This window comes from Pipra filicauda, unplaced genomic scaffold (assembly GCF_003945595.2).
Source record: "Pipra filicauda isolate LSUMZ 115617 unplaced genomic scaffold, ASM394559v2 scaffold617_size213773_pilon, whole genome shotgun sequence".
Taxonomy (NCBI): domain Eukaryota; kingdom Metazoa; phylum Chordata; class Aves; order Passeriformes; family Pipridae; genus Pipra; species Pipra filicauda.
The window spans coordinates 143,608-156,598 of NW_024104773.1; the positions used below are offsets into that span (position 1 = coordinate 143,608).

A 12,991-nucleotide genomic window follows, 5' to 3' on the forward strand; every position below is an offset into this window, starting at 1 on the left:
TTACCTTACTTTTATGCTTGGAATGAGGCCATATTTCTGAAATTCATGTAGATAAAGTTATTGACTATACTCGGTGTGAGTGGGGAGTGGAATAGCAAACTATAAAAGAAGAAGGTCTCTTTATATGAGTTATGTCACTGTTCCCCCCCTATCCTCCGCCCATTCCGAAGGATAGTACCAACTCTAGATTATATTACACTGCTGAACATACTTGGGCCCACTCAAGGTTATAGGGTACTTGTTCTCCTCCATCTTGTGTTACTGCTCTGTTGAGCCGGCATATTTCTGGTATATTCTATGTTCTATGATTCTTTGGAATTTAAGAGAAGGGTTGAGTCCTGGTGTGTTGATAAAAACATCTGTTTCACAGAAAATTCAACTAAACTGACAAATTCAACTAAACTGACATCTGTTGCATCAAGTTTCATAATTAGCTCCAGCTCTTACACAGTTTTCATTTCCAGGTTATATGTGCAGTCAGAAATTGCTTTAGAACACCAAAGAAATCCTGTTGCAGCAGAACTCCTACATGTTCTTGACTTATAGCCCATGTCCTCTCACCACTTTTCCCATTTAAGTTACATAATTTTGATGAGGGACCAGTTACGTATAACACTGTTGCAGTTTAACCCCAGCTGGCAACTCAGCCCCTCACAGCTGCTCACTCACTCCCCCACAGTGGGATGGAGGAAAGAGTCGGAAGGGTAAAAGTGAGAAAACTAGAAAACTTGTGGGTTGAGATAAAGACAGTTTATTAGGTAAAGTAAAAGACTCGTATATAAGCAAAGCAAAATAAGGAATTAATTCAACACTTCCCATGGGCAGACAAGTGTTCAGCCATGCCCAGGAAAGCTGGGCTCCATCACGTCTAACAGAGACTTGGGAAGAAAAACACCATCAATTTGAACATCCCTCTCTTTGTTCTTCTTCCTTCCAGCTTTATATGCTGAACATGATGCCGTGCAATATGGAACATGCCTGTGGTTAGCTGGAGTCAGCTGTCCCAGCTGTGTCCCCTTCCAACCTCCTGAGGCTGTGTCACCCTCAGCCTCCTCATTGGGGGATGGTGAGGAGCAGAAAAGGCCTTGACACTGTGTAAGCCCTGGCCAGCACTAACTAAATCATCCTTATCACAGCACAAATCTAAAACACAGCCCCTAGTAGGAACTGTGAAGAAAATTGACTTCACCCCAGCCCAAACCAGCACAAATATGTACAGTAGCCAAGAAACCAGGCTGTTGGCACTGGAATCAAAATAACCACAAACCTCTTGTGGGAGTTTCAGAAAATCCCTTCTCTCCTATTTCTCCACTAAGGCTAGCAGGCCTTGGCTGGTACTCCATATTGCTGAAGCTACAGTTCTGCCTTCAGCTAGATTTTCAAGATGTTTTTGCAGTACAATGCTTTGTATCAAAATATAACTTGATCACCTATGTAATATCCTGAACAACGCTGAATTTTTTTCCCTTATTCAGTAAAGAGGTGATTCAGTGTCTATCAGAGGTTGTTCATCCACTATGGGGCTGTCTCAGCATAACTGACTGTGCAATAAGTGTTGCTATATACATTATCGTTGTCTTATTGAAAGCATACTGCTGGGCAGTGGCTGCTGATATCTAACTTGGGACTTGGAAACATTATCCACATATTTTCACACATCTTCAATTCTTTGTGGTACTATTTGTCAAAGTTTTTCACAATTGTACCAGTTTGCAGTCTCTGGGAAGAATTTTTAGCATGCCTTCTAAATCATAAGCGTTTTCTAGTTATTTCTAGAGAGAAATCTTTAGATTTGAAAATCTTTCCTAAGTTTCTTCTCATAAAAAGACACACAATATTGTTGTTTTATGCAATGGAATGGATCCTGGTGAAATTTTGACTTTGTCAGTGTGTAATTGTCACTGCACCTTGGCTACTTCCATCCATTTGAACAGACCACACAAAAAAAAGAGACAACTCATCTATGATTGATTGTGGTTCATATCTGCCTTCTCACAATGTAACAGATAGAAAGAGTAAGTTGATATCACATTCATCATTCTCTCTTTCCTCTTAAGGTTCAGAGGAACGAGAGGTTTACGTTTTCTCCCACTGGCACTACTTACGAATAACTCTCTGAAATTTAGAAGATCAGAGCTATATTTGAAGGTTAAAGTCACTACACATTCAGGTAGGATGTCCTTGAATGTACAATTCCCAGACTATTTTGCATTGAAGTCCCATCAGGATACCCATATTGCTTCCTCCGCTTTGGAAATGGAGTGCTTGGAATTAACTAAAGGACAGATATAAGGATTTTAGCTAGGTATACTCATATGATTTAAATTTCCATGCTGTTTCTATTCAGATATGAATAAATCATAAATTTCTTAGCAAAATAAATCCTCCATGGGAGCACAATTTTCCTCTTTAAATCTATGGGCCTGCTTTCATATCAGAAGAAAATCTGCCTACAGAAAAGTTTGCCTGAAACCTGCATGGCTCAAAAGTTCTTACTTGCTATGCACCTCATTCACAGAATTGCCTTCTGCTGAGAAGTACAAGGAGCACAGACAGTATCTGGTTTTAAATCGTTTGATATCACTTGCATTGTTCAAAAATGATTTTATGACATGTCCTTTTGCTCTGGTGATGATTTCTTGTTCTCTTGTGTTTCATTAAGCTATTATTTGTAAAGTGTTTTGTGATACATTGCGTGAAAGCTGCAACATAAGCAATTTTATGGGCTGGAGTTACAATTCAGGTATCAACAGGCAAGGATTAATGATGCTAATTATTCAAAACAATTGTTCCTTTCTTTAAGGACTTTGTTTAGAGGAGGGGGTGAATTAAAATGAGTGAATGGATGTTGTGTGCAAGAGGTGTAGGCATTTCTGCTGATGGAAGATAAAAGAAGAGATCGAAGAACATGAAAAATAGCTTCAAATATTATCTATTGGAATATGACTCCTATATGTCATGTAAATTACTCAATAAAATAAGACTATGCAAGCTACAGCAAAAGTAATAACACATCAAATAATCCGTTTGTCAAGTACATAAAAAAAGGTAAAAAACACATCCTTTATCATCTTCACCACTGACTCTAAACTACAGCAGGTTTGATGAAGTGGACTATACTATCCCAAAATTTTCAGGTGGAGGTACATGTTTACTGAATCCGGCTCTGTTCAGAGCAATCTGCTGAAAGAAGTATTACCCAGTGAAGAAAACATAGTTACTGGTTTCCTGTCTCTGTGACAGGGACAGTCTCTTCAGGACCCATAGTACTTTTTAATCCATAATCCTAGACAAACACTGTGTTTTCTGCTTTGCAGGCTTGGTCATAGAATCATAGAATGTTTTGGGTTGGAAGGCACCTTATAGATCATCTAGTTTCAAACCCAGTGCTGTGGGCAGGGATACCCCCCATATGCATTTTGGCTTGGCTCCTGTAACATCTGATGGTTACTCCAGATTTTAGGTCTGTTTCTGGGAGCTTCTGTCAGTCCTGAGCAAGTGATCAGTTACTGGCCTAAACTCAACATGGTACCTCGATGTCAAGTAAAATCTATAATAACTGCAAGTATCAAGTGCTACTTGAATATAAGGTGAAATATGGTGGAGTTTTTTTCTACTTCTGCGCTATTTTGGGATAAAGGATGCTTCAACCCCATTGTCCTGTTGCTTATCCTTGATAGTAGGATTCAATTTCTATCAAACCACCTCTTTCTAGAAAATGTGATTTTTTTAATATTTATTAATAATGGATTTATTAGATTGTTATCTATAAGCGCAGGGTTTTTTGTTCCATACAAGAGTGCACATCTAGCTAGAGGAACCTAACAGAGCAAATGAACTCCACTTATCACATAAGAAACAATTTATAAGTTTAGGAGTAAAATAATTAGCCATCCAGCAGCACCAGATCTTTTTACTGATATACATGCTTTCTCCCTGTGATTCCTCCTAAGAATCTAGATACCAACTTTATGTCAGAGGGGCTCATGAACACTTCAGTACAGAAGGAAAGTACATGAGAGAAAACTTTTTCATTGTGAGGGCAGCCTGCACAACAGGAACAGGTTACCTGAAGATGTTGGGGAGTCTTCATCCCTAGATATACTCGAAACCAAATCAGACACAGTCCTGGGCATCTTGCTGTACTTGACCCTGCTTCATCAGAGGAATTAGAGGAGAAGATCTCAAGAGATCCTTTCCAATTTCAGTCATTCTGTAATTCTATGAAATACCACTCGAAGGATCACAGACTTCAGTGACTTGAATTGAGAGATGGGCTGTGGGGTGCCCAGACATTTATGTTATTGACTGATGTGATTTAATCTCAGTGGGTGGCTAAGCACCAGGCAGACACTTGCTCAGTGCTTTGCCCAGTGCAGTGGGGGAGAGAACTGGAAGGGTAAAAGCGCAAGGACTAATGGGTTGAGATACATTCAAGCAAATACATCCAAACCCAGAAGAATGATGCGTATTTTTTTTAAAACATTTAGATAATGTGTATTTAGGATTCCAGTGTCTGGCGCTTTAAAAATACCAGGAAAATTGCCTTTTTTTTTCTTTTTCTCATCCTGGAATGAGTTCCACATGTATTGTTTCTCTACATGAGAAAGTAAGCGTAGCTCTCACACTGAACTATAACCTACTTTGTTGTTCAACCTTCCCATTCCCCTGAGGTGGGGTTTTACCTGTGATAATCTTATTTAAGGCAGATGAATTCACTCCATATCAGGCTACAGGAAAGCAATCTTTCAGAATGAAGTGAGAGTTCCCAATTACTGTTAGTGTTTTACCTCACCCCACCAAGGTCCTTTGCAGCAGGGAAATGTTTGCACAGAGTATCCCAGTTGCACTGACTGCTGTATCATGTCCCATACTACCACTAGGATTAGCAGGTGGAGAAAACATGGAGCAGTTTCTCTGTCAGACTGCAGCTTTAGAAAGCCAAAAGCTGTGTAAGTGAAGTGCCTTCTCCTTGAGGCTTTATTTATTACCTGTGTTAACTAGATTTGGGGAGACAGCTCGGAGAGATAAGGACAAACTCTTTCTGTATTAACCTATTTCATTTGTAGTTTTCCTCTCTCCCGCTGGGTTCCCTAGGCAATGTCTGATACACCTAGAGATTTTTCTTTACTGATAACTGCAACTGGGAGCATCAACCTGCAAGAAATGTCAATCTTCTTTGCATAAGAAAATGCCTGCAGCAAATACACACATTTCCATATGGAGTGACATCCAGCTTTACCTGTTTACCCCACTTCCCAAGCATCCAAAAGACTGTCTGTATTTCAGTGCTGTCATGAGAATGATTTATTCACATTGTTCACTGGTGACTAAATCCTAGGCAAAACAGAACAACTTGTGGAGCTGACAGATCCAGCAAGAACTCTAAGTGAAACTCCTTCTTCCTTTCTGTAGGCTTCACATGGGAAAAGAAGATGCTGCTGCTCCATAAGGTAATGAATCCAAAGCATGACCTCCATGTCTGTGAAGTTCCACTTTTCCTGTCTTCTACTAGGGCAGAAAAAAATAACAGTGGAGCTGAGGGACACACAAAGGTCTGACACTGGTGGTTAATTGCCTGCCCTGCTCTCCCCAGCAGCTGTGGGCTCAACTTGGATATCTCTGAAGCATTGCTGCCTCTTGGAAGCTGGGGCAAGTTATAGCTTATGGCTGCAGGGCCACAGACTAAAGCATGACCTGGTTACTAATAAAACCAGGTAATTATTCCCTGATGGTTAGTGTGTATTCGTTATAATGTGTATCTAATGCAAATGATTCATTTTAATTGTGTTCTCTCCTCCCTACGCACACTTAACTCCCATTGACAGGGAGGTGAGAACAGACTCCCTCCGCTTCCACTTATTAGCAAGTGTTACAAGGATTATTCTGGTCGGGGAAGGTTTTGGGTGCTCTGCAATGATGTGTCTGACTCATCCCCTATTGTACCAAGTAGGGAAGGTTATTTTTGCAGTGTTAATATGAAAAAACATGTGGAAAATGTAATGCTTTAAAGAGGTGCCTTCTGTGGGAAGTCATTGCTAATTAGGTGGTACGTGGGTGTCATCTGGGTCTCAGTAAACTATAGGTCATGCCAATATTTGAATCCTCTGAAGATTTTAGTGTAATTAGGGGGAAATAATTAGCATTTCACCTTTCATTGGGAAATTGTGATTAACTGTGTCGTAACCTTTTTAATGATTTTCAGGTTTTCTAGAACTGCTAAGTTCCTTGCTGCTTTTGAAGCTGTGTGCCTAGTGACAACCAGAGGGCATGTGAAAGTCTTGTTGACTATCACAAAGGGTCCACATTGCTCTGATCCAAACAATTACTCTCATCACCTCTTTATGCTGAAATATTGTCTTAATCCACCTGAGACATGAACCATACTGTGCTAAGTTCTGCATCTCAGTACAGAAAGACAGGTGCCCTGTCAAATCTAGCAGAAATTCGGAAGGAAATCAGAAGTGTCAACTATTTTGCAAAGAGTCACTTCACATGATAAAGCTGATTCAGGACTACAGGATTGAAGCTATGAGGCTGACAACATTGTTTCTCCTAGCCAGAAATATAAAGTGTCTTACTCTCTTCCCAGTGGGTTTTAGAGAGATGAATCCCAGGATGCTACACCACTTCTTTCTGATGGAGATAACCAGTCCACACAGAGGTGGTGAGTACAGTAGAAGACAGGAATGTGAGCAAACTCTAAACCAGATAACTTCAGTAGTAATTACAGTGTAGTCGTAACTCAATCCCCCTGGGACTCCGGAATCACCTTGTGTTAAGCTCCTTGATGCTATTCAATTAAATGCTGTTTCAGGTGTGTGCCCAAGAGCCACAGACACACTTTTGATTGACATGAAGTCTTACCCATATTATGAAGCATTTCTGCTCTTGCCATTGATCAGTTATGCGCAATAAGAACCAACCCCAGCAGAGCTGTTCTCTGAGTCTGCTGCTCCCATGCAGAGTATCTGTCCTTGTGCTTTTGTTATGGACACTACTGCCTTGTGATCAGCTGTGGAATGTATCTCTGGGATCAAAATTCTCTAAATTTGGCAGGTTTCCACTTCCTGTGGGAGGACTACAGAATCAGATCATTTTCACAAAATAACAAAATAGTTTTTTGCCTTGGACCAAAATGGACAAAAGTTTAGACTCCCAGAATACCTGCTAAGCCATACAAGGGGTCCATCCATGGTCCAGACAAGAGACCAGGACTCAACGCTCTCTCTGATAGACCCTTGAATATTAGTTCTATTAGAATCACAGGACTAAACCTCCCCACATGTAAAATGGGGTTTCTGTAACAGAGTTATCTTAAGATATCTCAGGGTAAGGATCTCCTCTTGGAGCTCCAAAGCATGGCTGTGTTGCTGGGATGCATGCATTGTGGATCAATCTGGCAGTTCTCTTGTATTTTAAGGGGACAGAGAGTTTGGTCCCCTGATTTGATGTGTAAAGCTGACAGACCCCCAAGAGGAATACATATCCCTGAGTAGGATGTGATCTATTATTCTGCAAGAAAATGATACTGCCCTGACCATTCTGTACCATGGCTTTCCTCTTCCCAGCTACCAGCTGAGCAAGTACATCATCTTCAGATGTCACATTTACATTAAAGGCATGTGCAGACTGGTTCCCAAAATCCTTTGATGAAGTGGTGTTAAGTGGGACAGAGCAAAGGCTCAGTATTTTTGATTCCCTGATGCCTTCACTGCTTTCCTGGCTGAGTATGGGATGGCCTCTTAGGAGCACTCCAAGGCACTTTGCTGTGTGGCATTTCAGCTGGTGCCAGCCAGCAGAACCAGACATGCCTTGGGTCTCAGTGGGGGACCTGCAGCAATCTCCTGTCCAACTCTCCCTGGAAGTTCTGTGGACCATATGTTGTCCCTGGCAGGTGCAACCAGCAAGACTGAGAGCAGAAGCTGGCAGTGCCCTGCCCGTTCTCCCTGAAGCACCACAGATTTCGGAGGAGTTGCCAGCCATTGACAGGCAGGACATTCGGCCAAGAGCCATCTGTCCAAGCTTACTTTCTGCCACTGCTGTTGCTGATGCCCAGCAAGTTCCCACAAGCCTGAGGAATGAACTGCATTTGACCTCACATAAAAAAAGCTGGTGCTGAGAGGGAAATGTGAAAAGAAGCCTGCAACTTTCAGCTTTCAAAAAGATGTATGGATGTGATACAAAATTAGGGAGAAGAGGAAGAACAGCATGACTACCTACCTTGCTGGAACAGAGGGATGTGTCACCATATGTGCATGTTCCAGGGCCTCAGGAATACTGTGCCTGGAAGAGAGGAGGCATGTTCATCCAAAAAATTAATAACAGCGGTGCATATAAAGACTATGGTTTAATTACTCGCATTAAACAGCTCAGCAGAGAAGGCAAGTAGTGAAGGTGACATGACAGGTTCTGCTAGCCTACCTAGTTTAGACATGATATTGCCTAAAACACATCATTGGACTCCACAGCCATGTTCACATACACATGTGCATACCACAGGCTGGGATAATGCTGTGAGAGGTTTGCAGGTTATGCTGGGGAGCAGCAGGCAGTTCCCATACACTAAATCCTCCTTGAAAATAAATGCATGAAGGCAAGGGGGTGTCCCAACAGCCTGAAACCCTGACTTTCACATCAGCTTGGCAAAGCAAACCCAAATAGTCAGACTTGAGAAAGCAGGAGTATCAAAAGGTGATGAAAAGTGGAAGATCAAAACTTACATGTGCTCCATGAGGGCAAGACAAAGCAAATCTCTCCCAAATGCCAAAGAAGCAGCCAGTGACCGGAACCACTCCCAGAGGTGGCTGCAGCCCAGACCAGTTCCAAGAAACATCCTTCCAAAATCCATCTTCTTCCTCTCTGTTTAACGTTTCTGTGTGTTTATGAGGAAACCCCTGAGCCATCTGGAAGCAGAAAGGGGACATTGGGATCAAACTGGCTGTAATTGTTGCCCAGGGACACTAGATGGAGAAACGCCTTTAGGGATAAAGAGTAGGTAAGGGGCTGTGTCACCAGTCTTACAGGAAAAAACAAAGGGAGTAAGAGCCCTCAGCTCACCATTATTGATGTTGTTGGCTTTAAGTTTTGCTTAAAAGCTTTCTGTTTTCGGATCCCATTACAGCTCTATACAGGCCATTAGTTAATTAAGTTATTCCACCAGACTCTGTCAAAGCTTGGATATGTTGTTACTGCTAGCTCTCTCAGGCTCCCCCTCACCTCCCTCCCCTTCACCCCTCACCACTGACAGATTTGGAAAATACAATGAAAAACAAGACTCTGAGTGGATCAAAGAAGTTGTTCAATCCCTGATGAGGTTGAGCCAACACAGCTTCCCTGTGCTAAGTACATCAAATCTCTATTTCCACACAACTGTGCAACACACAGCTTTGAAAAAGCTTACCAAAAACATCATCAGAAGTCATTGCCTTTTTTGTGTCCCCAAAAGTTTGCTTCTGCCTCCCTGTGACACACATCCCAGGAGCAGGAGTTTACCTATAACAAGAGAAACCCTCAATATGAAGCAGCCAAGCCATCCACGCCTTGTAGAGGAAGGCATCGACATCCTCCAAGACAGAGGAAGAAACAAATTGGCAAAGCCAAAAAATTACTATCCCCACCTCTGTTTTCCCCCATTCATGTGCCAACACCAATAGTTTTGGCTGGGAAACAACCTCCTGTGGTACCCACAGCCATAGATATTTGCTTGAACTCTGGGGTGTCTCCTGCTGGTGTCTGAGTTAGCAGAGCTTGCAGTAATTCTAAAAATTGAAACAATAGGCCCAGGCTGACAGTCTCTGCCCCTAATGATCTGAGCATTTTAGCACAGTGTCCTATCGATATGGCTTCCAAGACCTTTATCATATCTGACTGATTCTTCCAGTGACAACCTGTTAATTAAAATCAAAGTGCACAAAAGAACTGTGTTTATGAGTAAGTATCTATATGTAAAACATGCAGGTGGTACTGGTGGTCTCTGAAGACTCTCTGAATGCATCCCTCAAAAGAAGGGACACAAAGTGCTGTGTGGGAAAGTCTAACAGGCTGGAGGTTCAAGGTTTGAACAAAGAAATCAGGACTGATTATCATCATGAGCTGCCACTCAAACAGTTGTTTTTTGGGGAATTCATATGCAGAGGGTTATGAATATCAAATCAGCCTTTGAACAAGACCAAGTTACTTTGATCGAGTAACAGTTGTTACTACAGAGAAGAGTGGAGTCAATTAAAATGATGAATCTTGTACCCAGCATAGGCAACATTTGAGTTTTAGTGTCAAGGGCTTGGAGAAGATCACAACATTATTCCAGTTTTGAAACAAGCCATATAGTTTGTTCCTCACCGTCGCAGATTTTACAATGGATAAAACTAGTAAACCTGAAGCTGCTGTGCTTTTCATTTAGCAGCAGGCTGTTTTATTCTTCAATAGAAAGGTGATATAGGTTGCATTTTGCCCAGTGCAAAAGCAGAAGCCAAGGGCTACTCAGCAAAGGCAAGAAGCAAATTGCTTTTGACAAAGGACAATGTGTTGTGTTCAGACTGCTTCTTATCAGAACATGTAACAATTTGGGAATTTGCTTCTTACATTTTCTAAGAGTGCATTTTTAGCCTTGCTGACTAAATTAGATATTTTTTCCCCTTTCTAAGTGTCTTTACAGCAAGCCATTGGCAGCAAGGATGCAGGATTAGCCAGAACTTTTCCCTTATAAGATTCAAGTCACGGTCTCTGTCATCAAACATGATCCGAGGTGAGGAGGCTTTATCAGTAAACTGATCTTAGAAACTCATGAAACTGGTAACTTGTGGCTGTATTGCTGTGCTGCCTGAGGCTGACAAATTACTCTGTGTGGGCGTGTTTGGGCAGGAGGAGAGAGCTGGGAATCTCAAGAGGCTAAGCCACAAATTTCTTGCTTTCTCACAGCCAGTATCTAATATTTTGTTATCACATATTGGGACTATGTCAAGTAGACTGAATTACACACTTGTCAATGGAAAAGGTCTGAACTTAACTGAAAACATAGAGAAGGGAATGAGATGAAAGTTGAAAATGGCAATAGGGAATCTAAATCCAGCTGCATTAAAACTCAGTGGATGCTAGAGTTTGTATTATCCTAGTACGATGTTCAAAGTCTCCCTAGTTTTAAAATAAAACTGAAAGGACGTAATTCACTGTTGCCTTTTCTTGTTGCCTTGTCCTGCAATGTCAGTTAGCTCATGCAGAGTGCCTCAAAATGTCTGATTTTCCTCTGACACAGAAGATGTTATTCCTCTCATCAAAGTGAAAACTGAACACAGGATCATAGAATCATAGAATGGTTTAGGTTGGAAGGGACCTTTAAAGGCCGTCTAGTCCAACCACCTGCAATGAGCAGAGACATTGTCAAACAGATCACCACTCAATCTGGCCTTGAATGTTTCCAGGGATGGGGCATCTACAACCTCTCTGGGCAACCTGTGCCCTTATAGTAAAGCATTTCTTCCTAATATCTAGTCTAAATTTACCCTCTTTCAGTTTAAAACCATTACCCTTGGTCCTAACAAAACACACTCTACCAAAAAGTTGATCCCCATCTTTCTCACAAGCTCTTTTTAAGTACTTAAAGGCCACATTAAGGTCTCCTTGGACCCTTCCCTCCTCCAGGCCAAACAACCCCAATTATCTCAGTCACTCCATTATGGAAGGCCACTTGGTTGGTCAGGCAGGACTTGCCCTTGGTGAAGATGTGCTGGCTGTCCCAAATCACCTCCCTGTCCTCCATGTGTCTTACAGCTTCTAGGAGACTTATTCCATGATCTACCCAGGCACAAAGGTGAGGCTGACAGGTCAAAAGTTCCCAGGGTCCTGCTTTAAACCCTTTTTAAAAGTGGGTTCAATGTTTTCCTTTTTCCAGTCACCAGGGACTTCACCTGACTGCCATGACTTTTCAAATATCTTGGAGAGCTGCTTGACAACCAAATCAACCAATTCCTTCAGGCCTCTAGGAGGCTTCTCATCTGGTCCCATAGGCCTATGCATACTCAGGCTCCTCAGGGGCTCAGGGATCTGGCAATGGAAAGGGGGGTAAGTGTTCATCTCAAGACAAGTCTCAGCCTTTGACCAATAAGCAGCTTCCAAACTCTGAAGTAATTAGTGATCAGGCCTACAAAGGCATATAGGCACCTGAATTTCCAGTGGGATGATGAAATCTGCTATATCAAACTGTTTGTGAATGCTGACCCAGCTGCCTACTGGTATGTCTAAGTTTTGAGTTCCAGTTCAGGATCCCATAGGACCCTGAGATTTCTCAAGAGATGACCATGAAGTGAGATCAACCATTGCTGAAATCATAAATAGTTAACTGAGCTAGGGCTATCTTGTGTTTAAAGAATTGGTGAAAAGTGAGCCAGTTTGGAAGTGAATGTTAAATAAAGCTCTAGCACTTGCAGTGCTTTAGACAGATTCTTCTTATACAAAACTACTGAGACTTATCAACAACTTTCTAGACAGAAAAAAAGGGGCAAAATGCAGAAGGTCATGTAGTCTGTCTCCCTGCCCCAAGACAGCATATGGTCTGCCTAAAATAACACCAGACTGACGTGCAAGAGGGAAAAACCTGAAAAGCAAATACTAAAATTCTGAAACCCATCAGCTTGAAATTAGGCACTGTATTCAATTCATAGATACCATATCTCAGAACAACCAGGGCTGAGTGGTATATGCAACACCTGAATATAGGCAAAGGCACTTCAGCATATAGTTCTTAGCACCTTCTGTGTGAAAATGAATTATTTGAACAAAATAGCCCCTGGCATGGACTTCATCCTAAATTCCTTGTGGTGAGGGGTTTAGGTTCTAAAAATAGGCTTTTCACCCTTGAGGAAAAGGGTTACCAGGTAAAATGGCAATGGAAAAAGGCTAGGCACCAGGAAGGACTGCTTCATCCAGGTACTTGTCTAAAAACACTGAATGAAAATGGATGGAATTAAGGCCAAAGGACTCGATTGGTAGCAAG

At 41.8% G+C, this 12,991-nt stretch overlaps 1 long non-coding RNA gene across 1 annotated transcript; it reads right to left on the reverse strand.

Annotated features, from left to right (window-relative positions):
• Positions 1 to 5,347: 5,347 nt before the first annotated feature.
• Positions 5,348 to 9,490, reverse strand: LOC120324634. The gene is made up of 4 exons (XR_005566096.1): positions 9,404 to 9,490; positions 8,724 to 8,906; positions 8,224 to 8,286; positions 5,348 to 5,508 (listed from the first exon to the last, which is right to left on the reverse strand). It is a non-coding gene; the product is annotated as an uncharacterized LOC120324634 (long non-coding RNA).
• Positions 9,491 to 12,991: the final 3,501 nt, after the last annotated feature.